Source organism: Mustela putorius, unplaced genomic scaffold (assembly GCF_011764305.1).
Source record: "Mustela putorius furo isolate JIRA1106 unplaced genomic scaffold, ASM1176430v1.1 tig00000166_pilon_pilon_pilon, whole genome shotgun sequence".
Classification (NCBI taxonomy): domain Eukaryota; kingdom Metazoa; phylum Chordata; class Mammalia; order Carnivora; family Mustelidae; genus Mustela; species Mustela putorius.
In genome coordinates, this window is record NW_025421301.1 from 1,944,641 (window position 1) to 1,960,781 (window position 16,141).

General features: G+C 37.7%; 1 pseudogene; it reads left to right on the top strand.

Annotated features, from left to right (window-relative positions):
* Positions 1-14,124: 14,124 nt before the first annotated feature.
* On the top strand, positions 14,125-14,872 carry LOC101676563 (annotated as a pseudogene).
* Positions 14,873-16,141: the final 1,269 nt, after the last annotated feature.

Here is a 16,141-nt window from a genome sequence, read left to right on the forward strand (position 1 = left end):
TTTCTTTGATTTGGAGCTAGCATAAGAAAGCCATTCCACTCTCTTCCCTTACAACAGAACTGTTTTCAAGACAAGGAAATTTTCCTCCACCAATGGTTCTTGTGCTTTTATTTTGGCAGATCTCCTAAAATTCTACTAATGTCCTTGTTGCAATACTACAAATAAGATACATTAAAGGAGTCTAACCTGCTGTAAAACGTATTATAATTGATTTTTATGAAGCATCTTCTGCTGTAAGTCATCACACAGCAGTATTTTGAAGCCAGTATGGGAACCACACCAAAGAAAGAGAATAAGGTTTGAAGTGTTATTTTCTTCTTCAAAGGTGTTGTTGAGCGGAGCTTCTGAGTTGGAAACATCTCTCTAAACCAACGAGGACAGGATTTTAGAAGGGTGGCCCAAGATGAGCAAAATCCTAAAAAAACATTCCAATAGCTTCTGTATCAGAAACCATAAAAGGGGAAGGACTTAACTGTCCCAGACATACCACAACTGAACTCTTTAGGCCAATATCTCTGGTTTCAGTATCACACACTGAAAAGGTAATTCTACTATCTTTAACTTGGTGTTTATAAATACTGAAACACAGTGAGAATTCTTGGACCAAATCAATCCTGAAAATGGAAAGTTAAATAGACCTAGGAGACTGCATGGCCAACCACTTCTTGTGTTTATTGACATTATTTCTTCATGTCCAGACACAGCTATGTCTATAGAGCAGAGAGTAACACCAGTACCAAAACCTTGCTATACAAGGATGGCTCCTGGTAAAATCAGGAGTTGGTGTGACTGACCAAACACTCATCATGTCAGTGTTCTCTCCATTTTCAGTGTCTTCTCCCAAACAATGTTTGGTTCTTTCTCTATCCCTACTCCTGCCACCACAATGCCAAGGCACTATTCCGCTGGTGAAATAATATTGCCAATCCAACCACACGGTTTCACACTGGAGATTACTTGTAGATGTTCTTTATCAAGTTGAGGATGTTCCTCTCAATTCTTAATTTACTGAGAGTTTATCATGATGGGTGTTGGATTTTGTCAAATGTTTTTTCCATATCAAATGATATGATCACATCATTTTTTCTTCTTAGCTTATTAGTTTGGTAGATAACTTTGATTTTTAAATGCTGGAGCAGATCTTACTTGTTTTTAAAACCTGAATAGATAAACAAAACTCTAATCAATGGTTATAATTAGTAATAAAAGCCAGTCTAGAGTTTTCTGAAATGACACAAAGACAAGAAATATTTATTAATAATGTAATTATTTTAATGTAGAGAAGGCATAAAACCATTTGGATTTACAAAAACATAAAATAATATTACTAAACCTTATTATAAGAATATTTTAATTTGGGGTGCCAGGGTGGCTTAGTCATTATGCACCTGCCTTCAGCTCAGGTCATGATCCTAGGGTCCTGGGATTGAGCTCCACATTGGGCTTCCCCACTCGTCAGGAAGGCTACTTCTCTCTCTCCCACTCCCCCTGCTTGTGTTCCCTCTTTCACTGTGTCTCTCTCTTCCACTCCCCCTGCTTGTGTTCCCTCTCTCATTGTGTCTCTTTCGGTCAAATAAATAAATAAAAATCTTTTTAAAAAAAGAATATTCTAATTCTTATCTAAAGTTGGAAGCTCTAGGATTCTTCAAATTCTTTTCAGAAAATGCTTTTTTGACTTTTAGCAGGAACTGGCCTCCTTGACGGAGCTACATCACCAACTTGTAACTGAAGACTTTTAGTTCTAGGACTTTTAAATCTTATTGCATTTCTCACTTAGAAGCATAAACAGTAACAGGATCATATTACGGTGCTTGCTTCACAGGACATATAAAGTAGAGCTCATATCTGGATTTGTTCACAGGATTAAAGTCCCCTCTAAGCAAACTAAATTATAATGTGTATTAACAGTGAGCCCAGAGGTGTTAACCTTCCCAGGAGTACTGGCATTTTGTTTCTTTATACCTAACACTTGACTAGAAGTTAACCACGAAGTTGGATATTCAGGCACTTGACAGAAAACCTATACGTCAGGTCAAGAGAGCTGCAAAGCATTTGGTGTCCCTTTCTAAACCTACTATATGGTTGACTGCCTAATTAAACTACACATAAGGCTTTCAGAATCCTCAGATAGCTAATTTTTAAATTTTATCCTGAAATTTTATTTGCAATCAGTAGGAGACATGAACTACAGTGAGATTAACCCCCCATAGCAGAACTACAACTCAACAACTAATTTCACAGATGAACAAAATGAGGCCCAGAGAGATGAACAATGATGACAGCAACTCCTTACATTTATTAAAGACCTTTATGGTTTACAAAGCATTTCCTTGGGACGCCTGGGTGGCTCAGTCAGTTAAGCATTTGCCTTCAGCTCAGGTCATGATCCCACGGTCCTAGCATGGAGTCCCACATCAGGCTCCTTGCTCAGTGGGGAGCCTGCTGCTCCCTATGCCTACTGCTCCCCCTGCTTGTGTGCACTCTCTCTCAATCTCTCTCTGACAAATAAATAAAAAAATCTTTATGAAAAAAACCCATTTCCTCACAATATCCGTTTCATCCCCACAATAATCCTTTATGAAGGTATAGCCTCATAATGCCATGGATTCCAGCACAAGCTGCAACTAATGCTATAAAATAATGACTGTGTTTAACATTTGATTTTTATTTCTTCCTGCTGTTTTCCTTGATTTATACAAGTACTATAATCCAACAGACAATGTAAGAAGAAATGGATTTACAGTGTTAGAACATAAATTTGCAATTAACTTTTAAGAGCCCAAACTGAGACCAAAAACCACTAGAAATATCCTATGCCTTCTTCAGATATTCAAAGATTATGGACAGGATAAATACAGAAATCATGCTAAGCTGATCTATGATGAAGTGAGAGAAAAGGAATTTGAATCAAAACAAATTTCTTGCCTGGGGTTTATCAGAGGGGCATGCCTATCCACTATCCATCAGTATAGGGGAAGCTCAGATACCTGAGAGAGAGGAGCTCTTTGCCATTGGTAAAAAGAGGTTCCCTCTGTTTCTTGGTTTTACTTCAGATGTTTTCTATTTTCATCCATTTTTTCTTTTTCCACAATACTCTCATGTACCAAATCTCATTTCAGCCACACAGTAACACAAAATTGAAAAAACAGGTACTTGGTTTGTGCTGACAAACTGTCTTTTCAGCTAAGAAACTAAAGCCTGGAGAGCTTGAGTGCTTGACTGAAGGTTACATTGTAAGTTTAGAAGTGAACAGGAACTAGGATTCTTAACAGAACATGAGTCAGAAGAAGTCTTCAAAATGCAGTAGAGCACACTAAACATGGCAGACCGATGCCTATATAGGAGTCTGTCCTAAATTCCATCAAATGGCAAGAAAGGAATTTAAAAGGCTTTAGCCCTCAAGAGCAAATGACCATTTAAAGAGCTGCCAGTAGAAAGCAGATTTCAACAAGTAGTTATAAAACAGCAAAAAGAGAGAAATGTGGTTTTGATTCACAAGGAGGAGGAAGGAACAGCTAAGCTGCTACAGAGGAAAACCCGAAAAGAAATGAGACCATCACATACTCATATCAATTGTAGGTCCAGGACATGGGGCACAAGTAATCAGAGGAGGCAGGAGGGCATGCCAGGGCAGAAGACAAGACTTCATGTCAAATCTACACATGACCTGAGTTGAATCCCCTATCATTCTCCTACCCAACATAACTAGTCAACTATATCCCCCTCCATACTAGTACCTGCTCCATGCAGAGTCCCAAGAACTCTTTTCTGAGGACATTGAACCCAAGTCTCAGTGATCATCACATTATGTGTTGGGGGTTGAGGATAGACATGAAGAAAAATGAAGGGATAAAGTGACAATTCTGCAAGGAGAAGGGTAGGACTCCTTAGTTTCTTTTCCCACCTCTGTTTCCAACTAGAGCCAGGTTTAACTCCCCAGGCAGGAAATGGAAAAATTTTCTCTGGAGAAATTAAATAGCCCCCCTCCAAAATAAACAAACAAATATAAAACAACAAAAGAAAAATTTTAAAAATATCAGATATTGGTGGAGGGAAAATCTGGGGTTTGGTCTCCAAAGCTGACTTTGTCCCTGAACAAGCCAGAGAGATGAATTTCCCCTCACTACACACAAGTCAACAGGCACACACACAGAGCTTTCAATCTCCTTTTTAAATGTCTCATTCTAAATATAAATGGAGAGCCTAGGATAACCAGACATTAGAGGAAGGCCTCCAATATGAAAGGGAACAAAACAAGAAGAGAGAATAGAGGAATCACTGACAATACATTCAGAAATTATGGATATTATTCTCAGAAAAATAAGCAAAGATATTCAATCCCTGAAATAAGATCAGGCTGCCACCAAAAAAAAAAAAAAAAAAGTAAAAGTGTGTGTTTAGGTTGGGGGTAGGGAATTAGAAAAATACAGTGAGTTTCTAAAAACATAACAGCAAGAATGAAAAACTTGGGAAATAAGGTGAGGAAACAAGAAGAAAAGAAGAACTAATAGATAAAGAGACAAATGAAGAGAGAAGTTAAGAAAATCAGAAGATCAATTTGAGAGCCCTGTACCAAACCAATAGGGGCTCTAGAAAGAGAGAACAGTGGGGAGGAAATTATGAAAGACATAATTTTCTCATAACAAAATTCTCTAGAACTAAATATTAAATTTTTAACTTAGTCTTTAGATTAAAAAGGTCAATCACAATAAATGAAAAAGGACGGACACCAAGGCACATTGCTGTGAAATTTAAAAATCTCAGCAAGAAAAAGAACATTGTTTTAAGATTTTAGAGAAAAAATTCAGTTCACCCGCAAAAATTACAAATCCAAATAGCAGCAGATTTCTCAATAGTAATTATAAAAGGTAGAAGAAATGCAGCAATGACTTCATAATTTTGAAAGAAATAAAATTCTATACCCAAACTATCACTGAAGTTTGAGTATAAAATAAAGACATTTTCAGATATTCAGATCTCAAATATTTTACTTTCTCTATACAATTTCTTTGAGGCTGCTGGAGAAAAACAAACAAACAAAAAAACCACAAAACAGGAATTCATCTGAAAGGAACTGTAAATGGGATTCAAAAATAAAGCAACACATCTGGATTGGAGTAGAAGGATGAAAAGCTCCAAGAAGAACAGTTTTAAGGGGAAAAGATGGAATTGATTTTTTGAACATATGGAAAATACTGATAGGTATATGTGATAGAGACATTAGAACTTTTGGGGGAAAATTACAATAGATCCAGAGAAATGTAACAAATGCAAAGAGAAAAGTATTAATTCCAAAAAGACTGTATAAGATAAGAGGCATGATTGTAGTATATTACTGGGCTTGGCAGTGAATATTATTTCCACCATCATCATACTCTAAGCACTGATGAATGATTTAAGCAAAATTTGTGATACTACTATTTTGGGGTGGGGTGGGGAAGAGAATCTGTGGATGTGTGTGTGTAAGAATAAGCCCTCATTGAAAGGGGAACCCTCCTACACTGTTGGGGGGATGCAAACCAGTATATCCACAGTGAAAAAAGTAGGGAGATTTCTCAAAATGTTAAAAAATAGAACTACTCTATGACCCAACAATTGCACTACTAGCTACTTACCCAAAATAGATTCGAAGGGGTACATGCACCCCAGTGTTTATAGCAGCATTACCAACAATAGCCAAACTATGAAAAAGCCCAAATGTCCATAAACTGAGGAATGGTCAAAGAAGAAATATACAATGGAATACTACTCAACCATCAAAAAGAATGAAATCTTGCCATTTGCGATGACGTGGATGGACCTAGAATGTAATACGTAAGTGAAATAAATCAGTCAGAGAAAGAAAAACACCATTTTATTTCACTCATACATGGAATTTAAGAAACCAAACAGAGAACATATGGAAAGGGGAGGAAAGAGAGGGAAACAAATGATAAAAGACTCTTAATGATAGAGAACAAACTGAGGGTTGGTGGAGGGAGGTGGGTGGGAGATGGGCTGAATGAGTGATGTGTATTAAGAAGAGCACTTGTCATGTTGGGAAATGGGTATTACATGTAAGTGATGAATCACTAAGTTCCTATTCCTGAAGCCAATATTACACTATATGTTAACTAACTAGAATTTAAGTGAAAATTTAAAAAAAAAACTTGAAAAAAAGAATAAATCCTCATTCTCTGTGACAAAAAATTAAGAGATGATGTCCAAAACTATTAAATCAAAATTGTGTGACATATATATCACATTAACAAAATGAATGATAAAAATCAATTGATTCCCTCAACAGATGCAGAAAAAGTATATGACAAAATTCAACATCAATTTATGATTAAAAATTCTCAAGGTGGATATCAGGGGAATGTACTTAACATAATAAAAGTCATTTATGAGATAGGAGTCAATATGGTGGAGAAGTAGCAGGCTGAGACTACATCAGGTAGCAGGAGATCAGCTAGATAGCTTATCTAAACATTGCGAACACCTACAAATCTAACGGGAGATCGAAGAGAAGAAGAACAGCAATTCTAGAAAGAGAAAATCAACCACTTTCTGAAAGGTAGGACTGGAGGAGAAGTGAATCCAAAGCAGGGGGAGGGGCCGGCTCCTGGAGAGCGGCAGAGCAATGGAGCACTAAATCAGGACTTTTATAAGTCTGTCCCACTGAGAAACATTGCTCCAGAGGCTAAATCAGGGTGAAGCCCATGCGGGGTCAGCGTGGCCCCAGGTCCCGCAGGGTCACATTAGGATTGGGGGTCTCTGAGTGTCGCAGAGCTTGCAGGTATTAGAACAGGGAAGCTGGCTACAGAGACAGAGCCAAGAAGTGAGCTCTCTGCTCAGGGTTACCTTGAACTGGTAGCAGGCTGGGTGAGCTCAGAGTGTGGCCGGAGGCCAGGGATATGGGAGTGATTGGGCGCTATTCTCTGAGGGTGCACTGAGGAGTAAGGCCCTGAGCTCTCAGCTCCTCTGGGTTGGAGACTCGGAGGCCGCCATTTTCATTTCCGTCCTCCAGAAATCTATGGAAAGCATTCAGGGAACAAAAGCTCCCGAAAGCAAACCGGCACGGATTACTCAGCCCGGCCCCTGGTAAGGGTGGTGCAATTCTGCCTGGGGCAAAGATACTTGAGAATCACTACAACAGGCCCCTCCCCCAAAAGATCAACAAGAAATCCAGCCAGGACCAAGTCCACCTACCAAGGAGTGCAGGTTCAATACCAAGGAGAACAGCGGAATTCCAGAGGAGGAGAAAGCAAAGCACGGAACTCATGGCTTTCTCCCCATGATTCTTTAATCTTGCAGTTAATTTAATTTTTTTTTCAATTATTTTTCTTCTGCTGCTAAATTTTTTTTAACTTTTACCCTTTTCTTTTTTAAGGTTTTTAAACTAGTTTTTATCTAATATATACATCTTTTCTTTTTTATATTTTTCTTTGTTTTCTTTTTTTAATTTTTTTTTTTTTTTTCTGAACCTTTTTTATCCCCTTTCTACCCCCTGCCATGATTTGGGGTCTCTTCTTATTTGGTTAAAGCGTATTTTCCTGGGGTCTTTGCCACCCTTTTACATGCTTCTTCATATACTATTATCTGGACAAAAATGACAAAGTGGAAAAATTCACCACAAAAAAAAGAACAAGAGGCAGTACCAAAGGCTAGGGACCTAACCAATACAGACATTGGTAATATGTCAGATCCAGAGTTCAGATGATGATTCTCAAGGTTCTAGCTGGGCTCGAAAAAGGCATGGAAGTTATTAGAGAAACCCTCTTGGGAGAAATAAAAGCCCTATCTGGAGAAATGAAAGAACTAAAATGAAACCAAGTTGAAATCAAAAAAGGTATTAATGAGGTGCAATCAAAAATGGAGGCTCCCACGGCTAGGATAAATGAGGCAGAAAAAAGAATTAGCTATATAGAAAACCAAATGGCAGAGAATAAAGAAACTGAGCAAAAGAGGGACAAACAGCTACTGGACCACGAGGGGAGAATTCGAGAGATAAGTGACACCGTGAGACGAAACAACATTAGAATAATTGGGATTCCAGAAGAAGAAGAAAGAGAAAGGGGAGTAGAAGGTATACTGGAGAGAATTATTGGAGAGAATTTCCCTAATATGGCCAAGGGAACAAGCATCAAAATCCAGGAGGTGCAGAGAACCCCTCTCACAATCAACAAGAATAGGTCCACACCCCATCACCTAATAGTAAAATTTACAAGTCTTAGTGACAAAAAGAAAATCCTGAAAGCAGCCCAGGAAAAGAAGTCTGTAACATACAATGGTAAAAATATTAGATTGGCAGCAGACTTATCCACAGAGACCTGGCAGGCCAGAAAGAGCTGGCATGATATATTCAGAGCACTAAATGAGAAAAACATGCAGCCAAGAATACTATATCCAGCTAGGCTATCATTGAAAATAGAAGGAGAGATAAAAAGCTTCCAGGACAAACAAAAACTAAAAGAATTTGCAAACACCAAACCGCTCTACAGGAAATATTGAAAGGGGTCCTCTAAGCAAAGAGAGAGCCTAAAAGTAGTAGATCAGAAAGGACCAGAGACAATATACAGTAACAGTCACCTTACAGGCAATACAATGGCACTAAATTCATATCTCTCAATAGTTACCCTGAATGTTAATGGGCTAAATGCCCTAATCAAAAGAGACAGGGTATCAGAATGGATAAAAAAAAAAAAACCCATCTATATGTTGCCTACAAGAAACTCATTTTAGATCTGAAGACATCTCCAAATTTAAAGTGAGGGGTGGAAAACAATTTACCATGCTAATGGACATCAGAAGAAAGCAGGGGTGGCAATCCTTATATCAGATCAATTAGATTTTAAGCCAAAGACTATAATAAGACATGAGGAAGGACACTATATCATACTCAAAGGATCTGTCCAACAAGAATATCTAACAATTTTAAATATTTATGCCCCCAACGTGGGAGCAGCCAACTATATAAACCAATGAATAACAAAATCAAAGAAACACATCAACAATAATACAATAATAGTAGGGGACTTTAACAATACCCTCACAGAAATGGACAGATCATCCAAGCAAAAGATCAAGAAGGAAATAAAGGCCTTAAATGAGACACTGGACCAGATGGACATCACAGATATATTCAGAACATTTCATCCCAAAGCAACAGAATACACATTCTTCTCTTGTGCACATGGAACATTCTCCAGAATAGATCACATCCTCGGTCCTAAATCAGGCCTCAACCGGTATCAAAAGATTGGGATCACTCCCTGCATATTTTCAGACCACAATGCTCTGAAGCTAGAACTCAATCATAAGAGGAAATTTGGAAAGAACCCAAATACATGGAGACTAAACAGCATCCTTCTAAAGAATGAATGGGTCAATCAGGAAATTAAAGAAGAAATGAAAAAAATCATGGAAACACATGATAATGAAAACACAACAGTTCAAAGTCTGTGGGACACAGCAAAGGCAGTCTTAAGAGGAAACTATATAGCAGTACAAGCCTTTCTCAAGAAACAAGAAAGGTCTCAAGTACACAGCCTAACCCTACACCTAAAGGAGCTGGAGAAAGAACAAGAAAAAAAGCCTAAACCCAGCAGGAGAAGAGAAATCATAAAGATCAGAGAGAAATTAATGAAATAGAAACCAAAAAAACAATAGAACAAATCAATGAAACTAGGAGCTGGTTCTTTGAAAGAATTAATAAGATTGATAAACCCCTGGCCAGACATATCCAAAAGAAAAGAGAAAGAACCCAAATAAATAAAATCATGAATGCAAGAGGAGAGATCACAACTAACACCAAAGAAATACAATTATAAGAATATACTACGAGCAACTCTACGCCAACAAATTTGACAATCTGGAAGAAATGGATGCATTCCTAGAGACATATAAACTACCACAATTGAACTAGGAAGAAATAGAAAACCTGAACAGACCCATAACCAGTAAAGAGATTGAAACAGTCATTAAAAATCTCCAAACAAACAAAAGCCTAGGGCCAGATGGCTTCCCAGGGGAATTCTACCAAATGTTTAAAGAAGAACTAATTCCTATTCTCCTGAAACTGTTCCAAAAAATAGAAATGGAAGGAAAACTTCCAAACTCATTTTATGAGGCCAGCATCACCTTGATCCCAAAACCAGACAAGGATCCCATCAAAAAAGAGAACTACAGACCAATATCCTTGATGAACACAGATGTGAAAATTCTCACCAAAATACTAGCCAATAGGATTCAACAGTACATTAAAAGGATTATTCACCACGACCAAGTGGGATTTATTCCAGGGCTGCAAGGTTGGTTCCACATCCGCAAACCAATCAATGTGATACAACACATTAATAAAAGAAAGAAAAAGAACCATATGATACTCTCAATAGATGCTGAAAAAGCGTTTGACAAAGTACAGCATTCCTTCCTGATCAAAACTCTTCAAAGTGTAGGGATAGAGGGCACATACCTCAATTTTATCAAAGCCATCTATGAAAAACCCACCGCAAATATCATTCTCAGTGGAGGAAAACTGAAAGCTTTTCCGCTAAGATCAGGAACACGGCAGGGATGTCCATTATCACCACTGCTATTCAACATAGTACTAGAAGTCCTAGCCTCAGCAATCAGACAGCAAAAGGAAATTAAAGGCATCCAAATCAGCAAAGAAGAAGTCAAACTATCACTCTTCACAGGTGATATGATACTATATGTGGAAAACCCAAACCACTCCACTCCAAAACTACTAGAACTTGTACAGGAATTCAGTAAAGCGTCAGGATATAAAATCAATGCACAGAAATCAGTTGCATTTCTCTACACCAACAAGACAGAAGAAAAAGAAATTAAGGAGTCCATCCCATTTACAATTGCACCCAAAACTATAAGATACCTAGGAATAAACCTAACTAAAAAGGCTAAGAATCTATACCCAGAAAACTATAAAGTACTCATGAAAGAAATTGAGGAAGACACAAAGAAATGGAAAAATGTTCCATGCTCCTGGATTGGAAGAATAAATATTGTGAAAATGTCTATGCTACCTAAAGCAATCTACACATTTAATGCAATTCCTATCGAAATGCCATACATTTTTTTTCAAAGAAATGGAACAAATAATCCTAAAATTTATATGGAACCAGAAAAGACCTCGAATAGCCAGAGGAATATTGAAAAAGAAAGCCAAAGTTGGTGGCATCATAATTCCGGACTTCAAGCTCTATTACAAAGCTGTCATCATCAAGACAGCATGGTACTGGCACAAAAACAGACACATAGATCAATGGAACAGAATAGAGAGCCCAGAAATAGACCCTCAACTCTATGGTCAACTAATCTTCGACAAAGCAGGAAAAAATGTCCAATGGGAAAAAGATAGCCTCTTCAATAAATGGTGTTGGGAAAATTGAACAGCCACATGCAGAAAAATGAAATTGAACCATTTCCTTACACCACACATGAAAATAGACTCAAAATGGATGAAGGACCTCAATGTGCGAAAGGAATCCATCAAAATCCTTGAGGAGAACACAGGCAGCAACCTCTTCGACCTCAGCTGCAGCAACGTCTTCCTAGGAACGTCGCCAAAGGCAAGGGAAGCAAGAGCAAAAATGAACTATTGGGATTTCATCAAGATCAAAAGCTTTTGCACAGCAAAGGAAACAGTTAACAAAGCCAAAGACAGCTGACAGAATGGGAGAAGATATTTGCAAATGACATATCAGATAAAGGGCTAGTGTCCAAAATTTATAAAGAGCTTAGCAAACTCAACACCCAAAGAACAAATAATCCAATCAAGAAATGGACATTTCTGCAAAGAAGACATCCAGATGGCCAACAGACACATGAAAAAGTACTCCACATCACTCGGCATCAGGGAAATACAAATCAAAACCACAATGAGATATCACCTCACACCAGTCAGAATGGCTAAAATTAACAAGTCAGGAAATGAAAGATGCTGGCGAGGATGTGGAGAAAGGGGAACCCTCCTACACTGTTGGTGGGAATGCAAGCTGGTGCAACCACTATGGAAAACAGCATGGAGGTTCCTCAAAATGTTGAAAATAGAACTACCCTATGACCCAGCAATTGCACTACTGGGTATTTACCCTAAAGATACAAATGTAGTGATCCGAAGAGGCACGTGCAGCTGAATATTTATAGCAGCAATGTCTACAATAGCCAAACTATGGAAAGAACTAGATATCCATCCACAGATGAATGGATCAAGAAGATGTGGTATATGTACACAATGGAATACTATGCAGCCATAAAAAGAAATGAAATCTTGCCATTTGCGATGACGTGGATGGAACTAGAGGGTTCATGCTTAGTAAAATAAGTCAATCGGAGAAAGACAACTATCATATCATCTCCCTGATATGAAGAAGTGGAGATGCAACAAAGGGGAGTTAAGGGGGTAGGAGAAGAATAAATGAAACAAGATGGGATTGGGAGGGAGACAAACCATAATGACTTTTAATCTCACAAAACAAACTGAGGGTTGTTGGGGGGAGGGCTTTCAGAGAGGGGGGTGGGGTTATGGCCATTGGGGAGGGTATGCGCTATGGTGAGTGCTGTGAAGTACGTAAACCTGGCGATTCACAGACCTGTACCCTGGGGATAAAAATACATTATATGTTTATAAAAAATAAAATAATTTTTAAAAAGTCATTTATGATAAACCACAACTTGTTTTCAGCATCATACTCAACATGAAAAACTGAAAACTTTTCTTCTAAGATCAGAAACAAGATAAGATGCCCATTTTTGCCATTTTTATTTAACATAGTATTGGAAGTCCTAACCAGAGTAATTTAGTCAAGAAAAAAAAAAAATAAAAGGGATCCAAATTGGAAAGCAAGAAGTAAAAGTGCAAATACTCCAGCCAAAAACTGTTAAAACTAATTCAACTATTCAGTAAAGTTACAGGATACAAAATCAATATACAGAAATTTGTTGCATTTCTTATATACTAACAATGAACTATCATGAAGAGAAATTAGGAAAACAATCACAGTTACAGCTGCATCAGAAAAAAATAAAATATCTAGGAACAAATTTAACCAAAGGTAAAAGATCTATACACTGAAAACTTTAAGACATGGAGGAAAGAAACTGAAGGAGGCACAAAGAAATGGAAAGATATTCTATGCTCATAGATTAGAAGAATTAAAATGTTAAAATGTTCATCCTACTCAAAACAACGGACAAAGTCAATACAATCTCTAACAAAATTTCAATGATATTTTTCATAGAAATAGAACAAATAATCCTGAAATTTCTATGGAACCACAAAAGATCCTGAACAGCCAAAGCAACCTTGAGAAAGAAATGCAAAGCTGGAGGCATCATGCTCCCTGATTTTTTTGGCCTTTTAACTTTTTATTTTAATTCCAGTTAGTTAACATACGGTGCTATATTAGTTTCAGGTGTATGATACAGTGATTCAACAATTCCACCCTTCCTGATTTCAAACTATACTACAAAGCTTCAGCAATTAAAGCAGTATTGTACAGGCATGAAAACAGGCACATAGATAATTGAATAGAACAGAAAGCCCAGAAATAAACACGTATGACCAAATAACTATAACAAACAAGGCAAGAGTATACAATGAGGAAAAGACAGTCTTTAATAAATGGTGTTGGGAAAGCTGAACAGCCACATGCAAGAGGATGAAATTGAAATACTATCTTAGACCACACGCATATATTAACTCAAAGTGAACTGAAAACTTTAAAGCCAGACATGAAACCAAATCCTCCTAAAAGAACACATGGTCAATGGTCTTGGCAATGATTTTTTGGATATGACTCCAAAAGCAAAGGCAATAAAAGCAAAAATGAACAAATGAGACTATATCAAACTAAAAAACTTCTGCACAGCAAAGGAAACCATCAACAATATGAAAAGCCATACACCAAAAGAGACAAAATACTTGAAAAAAATATATCCAATAAGGCATTAATATTCAAAATATATAAAGAACTCCTATAACTCAAGAGCAAATTAACAATCTAATTTAAAAATGAGCAGAGGATATGGATAGACTTTTTTTTCAAAGAAGACATACAGTGACCAACAAACACATGAAAAGATGCCCAACAGTCTTTTTTCATACCTAGTGCAGCCATGGCTCATGTTCCCAAGAAGCATCTGAAACATGTACCAGCTCCAAAGCACTGGATGCCAGATAAACTGACTGCTGTGTTTGCCCCTCATCCCTCTATTGGTCCCCATAAGCTGAGGGAATGTCTCCCTCTCTTCTTTTTCCTAAGGAACAGACTTAAGTATGCCCTAACAGGAGATAAGGTAAGGATGATCAGTATGCTGTGTTTTTTATTAAGACTGACGGCAAGGTCTGAACTGATGCAACCTACCCTGCTGGTTTTATGAATGTCATCAGCATTGACAAGAGTGGGAAGAATTTCCATCTGATCCATGTCACCGAGGGTTGCTTTGCTGTTCATTAGATTACACCTGAGGAGGCCAAGAACAAGTTGTGCAAAGTAAGAATGATCTTTGTTAGGAGAAAAGGAATCTCTCACCTGACCCATGATACTTGCACCGCCCACTATCCCTATTCCTTTATTAAGGTGAATGACACCATTCAGATTGATTTGGAGACTGGTAAGATTACTGATTTCATCACGTTTGATACTGGTAATCTGTGTATGGTGATTAGGGTGCTAACCTGGGAAGTACTGGTGTGATCACCAAAAGAAAGGGACATCCTGGTTCTTTTGATATAATTCATGTGAAAGATGCCACTGGCAATAGCCTTGCCACCCAGATCTCCAACACGTTTGTTATTGGCAAAGGCAACAAATCATGGATTTCTCTTCCCCATGGAAAGGGTATCTGCCTCACCCACTGTTGAAGACAGAGAGATTGGTGGCCATATAGCAACGGGTAAAATGGTCTCTAGGTGATATGGTTCAGTCTTTATACTTTAAAAAAAAAAAAAGATTTTATTTATTTATTTGACAGACAGAGATCACAGGTAGGCAGAGAGGCAGGGAGGAAGCAGGCTCCCTGCAGAGCAGAGAGTTCGACATGGGGCTCGATCCCAGGACCCTGAGATCATAACCTGAGCCGAAGGCAGAGGCTTTAACCCACTGAGCCACCCAGGTGCCCCTAAGTCTTTATACTTAACTAAGATAATACACAGCACAAAAGAAAGGAAAAGAGGGAGGAAGGAAGGAAAGATGCTCAACATCAGCGAACATCAGGAAAATGCAAATCAAAACCACGATGAGATACAGCCGCACATCTTTAGATACAAATATGGTTGTTAAAAGGGAGGGGGTCAGGGGATGAGTGAAATTAGTGAAAGGGGTAAAGAGGTATGAATGTCTAATTATAAAATAAATAGCCACAAGGATGTTAATATACAGCATGGTGACTATAGTCAAAAATATTGTAATGCATTCTTGAAAGTCACCAAAGAGTAAATCCTAAAAGTTCTAATCACAAGGAAAAAAAATTTTGTAACTTCATATGGTGACAGTTGGTAACTAGACATATTGAGGTAATCACTTGACAATGTATACAAATACTGAATCACTACGTTGTACAACTGAAACTAACATAATGTTATATGACAATTATACCTCTCTAAATGCAAATAAAATAAATGCAATTACACACACACATAAATTGTATGATATAAACATATTTAACTAGGTGACAGTTTTCACTTCTAGGGGCTAGGATTTGGGATTAAATGCAATAGAGTAAATGACTGTATTTTTCATTTTTTTTCATTTTAAACCTTAATGCATATATTACTTTAATTGAAACATTAATTTATAAATAATTTTCAAAAATAAAGGTAGCCCTGGTTCTCTCTCTCTCTCAGAAAGAAAAGTGAGCTCCCAGCTATGTCCTTCACTGCTTAGGGGCACCTGGGTGGCTCAATCAGTTAAGCATCTGCCTTTGGCTCAAGTCATGATCCCAGAGTCCTGGGATCAAGCCCTGTATCAGGCTCTCTGCTCAGCAGGAAGCCTGCTTCTCTCTCTCTCCCACTCCACCTGCTTGTGCTTATTCTCTCCTCTCTCTCAAATAAATAAAATCTTTTTAAAAATAAAAATAAATAAATAAATAAAATCAAAGGGGCTGACAGTGAACTAGGTGGATAAGGGGGTGA